The 4,610-nt window shown below is 41.0% G+C and overlaps 1 pseudogene; it reads right to left on the reverse strand.

Annotated features, from left to right (window-relative positions):
* Positions 1-2,802: 2,802 nt before the first annotated feature.
* LOC145547202 (heterogeneous nuclear ribonucleoprotein A1 pseudogene) lies at positions 2,803-3,743 on the reverse strand (annotated as a pseudogene).
* Between the last annotated feature and the right edge of the window lie 867 nt (positions 3,744-4,610).

Genomic DNA, 4,610 nt, shown 5'->3' on the forward strand with positions numbered 1-4,610 from the left:
ACTGAACAACAACAACACACAGAAAGACACATACCACATACCTATGGTAAAATGCTAACAGTGGGAAATATGGTTAAGGTTAACAGAAACTCTTTGTACTAGTCTTGCAACTTTTCTCTAAATTTCAAATTATTTAAAGGTGAAAATAAATGACTTGTAGTTATTTGGCCTCAGCAAATGCATAGATGGTGTTAAGGGTGTCATCAAGAAGACATGACTCCAGTTTGACCTGTGGGCTGGACCCAGGCGTTTGGAGCCTGTTCATAGTAGGGATAATCCTTTTCCTCTTTGTAGGGTCAGTCATAATGTCCCTTCTTCTTTTCTCATTCTAATAATTTGAGTTTTTATTTTTTTATCTTGGTCACTCTAGATAAAATTTGCACTTTTGTTGATCTTCTCCAAGAACCACTTTCTGGTTTCATTGGTTTTTTTCTCTGTGCTGTCCTGAGCTTCGTTGTTCAGTTGTGTCTGACTCTTTGCAACCCTATGGACTGCAGCCTGCTAGGCTCCTCTGTCCATGGGGATTCTCCAGGCAAGAATACTGGAGTGGGTTGCCATGCCCTTAGCTGGTAAAGAATCTGCCTGCAATGCAGGACACCCCGGTTCGATTCTTGGGTCAGGAACATTCTCTGGAGAAGGGATAGGCTACCTGCTCCAGTATTCTTGAGCTTACCTGGTGGCTCAGATAATAAAGAATCTGCCGTAACTGGGGAGACCTGGGTTTGATCCTTGGGTTGGGAAGATCCCCTGGTGGAGATTTTTCCTCTGATGTTTCTCTCTTTTTTTTTTAAATGAAGTATAGTTGATTTATAGTGTGTTAAGTGTACTGAAAAGTGATTCAGTCATATATATATATATATACACACACAGACACACACACACACAAACATACTTTTTCAGATTCTTTCCCATGATAGGTTATTACAAGATACTGAATATAGTTCCCTGTGCTATATGGTAGGTCATCGGTATTGATTTTATATATAATAGTGTGTATCTGTTAATCCAATATTCCTGATTTGTTCCTTCTCCTCTTTTTCCTTTGGTAACCACAAGTCTGTTTTCTACGTTTGTGAGTCTATTTCTGTAAGTTCATTTGTACCACATTTTATTTTTCATTATTTCTTGCTTATTTATTTATTTTTGGTTGAACTGGGTCTTCATTGCCGCACTTGGGCTTTTTCTAGTTGCAGAGAGCGTAGACTACTATCTAGTAGCAATGCATGGGCTTCTCGTTGCAGTGGCTTCTCTTGTTGCAGAGCACAGGCCCTAGAACATAGGCTCAGTAGTTGCGGCACATGGGCTTAGCTGCCCTGCAGCATGTGAAAGCTTCTGGGACTTGGGATTGAGCCCATGTCTCCTGCATTGGCAAGTGGATTCTGCCAATTTGTATCATATTTCATTATTTTATTTTTTTCAAGTGGATACTAAATGTTTTATTGATTACACATGATACAAGGTTGATACACCAGCTTCATTCCCATCTATGACTTTATTTGATATCATAATTCAATTTATATATATTGCATTGGATGTGCCAACAATCATTAACAACCAAAAAACAAAAAACTCCATGACTTTGAGTGGGTGAATCTTTTAATGGTGAACTCATGTCACAACACAGTAACTGTCAGTTTAACCACATCAAGGTTCTGAAGACAACAGCTTCTTCACCAAAGCAGGTTGTAAATAAATTTTGAATTAAACCTGGGATCACCCTGAAGGAATTCTAACTTCACACTGTTGGAGTAGTTTACCAAAATGACTTTTGGTAAACTAATTTTACATGGCACATTAAAAAAAAGAGACACATTTATTCAGCTTCACAATCAGACTATTACATTTAGCAATTAACAACATGGGTGCAAAAAAAAAAAAGAAATCTACATTAAGATCCTTTTTTGGCATACTTTACACTTTCCACAGAACAGAAACTAAGCTAACCTGTTATACAATTATTCAAAGCTATGGTTTTTCCAGTAGTCACGTATGGATGTGAGAGTTGGACCATAAAGAAAGCTGAGTGCTCAAGAATTGATGCTTTGAACTGTGGTGTTGGAGAAGACTCTTGAGAGTCCCTTGAACTGTAAGGAAATCAAACCAGTCATTCGTAAAGGAAATCAGTCCTGAATATTTATTAGAAGGACTGATGCTGAAGTTGAAGCTAAAATACTTTGGCCACCTGATGCAAAGGACTGATTTATTGGAAAAGACCCTGATGCTGGGAAAGGTTGAAGGCAGGAAAACGGGATGACAGAGGATGAGATGGCTGGGTGGCATCACTGACTCGATGGATATGAGTTTGAGTAAGCTCCGAGAATTGGTGATGGACAGAGAAGCCTGATGTGCTGAAGTCCATGGGGTTGCAAAGAGTCGGGCACGACTGAGTGAACTGAACTGAACAGAACAATTAGCCAATGGGCTTCCCAGGTGGCGCTAGTGGTAAAGAACCTGCCTGCCAAGAGACATGAGTTTGATCAAGGAGAAGGGCATGGCAACCTACTCCAGTATTCTTGCCTGGAGAACCCCGTGGACAGAGGAGCCTGGTGGGCTACAGTCCAAAGGGTTGCACAGAGTTGGACATGACTGAAGCAACTTAGCACACACACATGATTAGTCACAAGTATGGTTCTTGAGTTTCTTGCCCATACAGATGAGTACTGTCCAAAATATGTCTTCTTTGTAGCAGGGAGGCCCTGCCACGACAGTCCTTGGCTGAGTTCACAAATCTGTTGTAACCTGCAGCTTCCCTGTCACTTCTCTGGCTCTCCTCTCTGGCTAAGCTTTGTTTCCTGGCAATAATTAAAACCTTCTGCCCTTGCTATAGCTACTGCTGCTGCTGGAACCTCCATAGCCAGCTTGCTTTTGTGGTCAAAGTACTGGCCTCTACCACCATAGGGGCTAGAACCTCTGCCTCCAAAATTTCCTTCTTTCATGAGTCCAAAATTTGAAGATTGATTGTCGTAATTGTCAAAATCATTGTAGCTCTGTCACCTCCAAATTGCTTCCGTCATTACCAAATTCATTATAACCATCCCCACTGCCACCATATCCACCACCATCATGGCTGCCACCAAAGTCACCTCGACCACTGAAGTTTCCTCCATGACCAACATTGTCATTCCCTCCAAAACCACCTCCACAACCACCACCAAAGTTTCCAGAACCACTTCGACCTCTTTGGCTGGATGAAGCACTGGCCATCTCTGGCTTAGATAGGGCTTTCCTTACTTCACAGTTGTGGCCATTCCCAGTGCGGCACTTCTCAGTGCCAGTCTTATCTATGGAGTCACGGTCGTCAAAGGTTGTGAACGCAAAGCCTCTCTTTTGCCACTGCCTCGGTCAGTCATGATTTCAATCACTTCAGTTTTCCTGTACTGTTCAAAATAATCTCTCAGGTGATGTTCTTCACTGTTTTCTTTAATACCACCAGCAAAAGTCTTTTTCACGGTTATATGGGCACCAGGTCTTTGAGAATATTCTCTTGAGATGGTCCTCTTTGGTTCCACAAGTCTTCCATCCATCTTGCGTGGCCTTGCCTTCCTGGCTGCGTTAACCTCCTCCACAGTGATGTATGTGACAGACCCAAAGCCTCTGGAGGGTGTGGTGTTCAGATCCTTCATTACCACATAGTCTGTGAGTGTTCCCCTCTGCTCAGAATGGCTCCTCAGACTTTCATTTGTTGTTTCAAAGCTCAATCCTCCAATGAAGAGCTTCCGAAGCTCTTCTGGCTCTTTGGAAGACTGACTTAGACTTTGACTCTGACTTAGATGGCAGTGGAGGGGGGAAACTTCAAAGATGCTTACTCATGGGTAGAAAGCTGTATTATATTTTAAGTTACACATATAAGTGGTATCATATTAATTTGTCTTTCTCTGTTTGACTTACTACATTTAGTATGATAATCTCTAAATCCTTCCATGTTGCTGCAAATGGCATTACTTTATTTTATTTTTTATGGCTGAGTAATATTCTTTTGTGTGTGTGTGTGTGTGTGTGTGTATCACATCTTCTTTATCTATTCACTTGTTAATGGACATTTAGGTTGTTTCCATGCCTAGGCTATTGTCAATAGTGCTCTATGGGCATTAGGGTGCATGTTGTATTTTGAATTAGAGTTTGTGTCTTTTCTGGATATATACTCAGAAGTGGGGTCACTGGATTCTATGGTAACTCTATTTTTAGTTTCTTAAGGAACATCCATAATGTTCTCCATAGTGGCTGTACCAATTTACATTCCAACCAACAGTATAGGAGGGTTTCCTTTTTTTATGCACTCTTCAGCATTTATTGCTTGTAGACTTTTTGATGATGGCCATTCTGATCAGCAAGGAGAGATAGGAAAGCCTTCTTAAGTGAACAATGCCAAGAAATAGAGGAAAACAATAGAATGGGAAAGATTAGAGATCTCTTCAAGAAAACTAGAGATACCAAGGGAATATTTCTTGCAAGGATGGGCATAATAGAGAACAGAATTGGTAATGACCTAACAGAAGCAGAAGAGATTAAGAAGAGATGGCAAGAATACACAGAAGAACTCTACAAAAAGTTTTAGTGACCCGGATAAGCACAATAGTGTGGTCATACACCTAGAGCCAGAAATCATGGTG

This window comes from Giraffa tippelskirchi, chromosome 4 (assembly GCF_054371585.1).
Source record: "Giraffa tippelskirchi isolate mGirTip1 chromosome 4, T2T-mGirTip1v1.2.pri, whole genome shotgun sequence".
Taxonomy (NCBI): domain Eukaryota; kingdom Metazoa; phylum Chordata; class Mammalia; order Artiodactyla; family Giraffidae; genus Giraffa; species Giraffa tippelskirchi.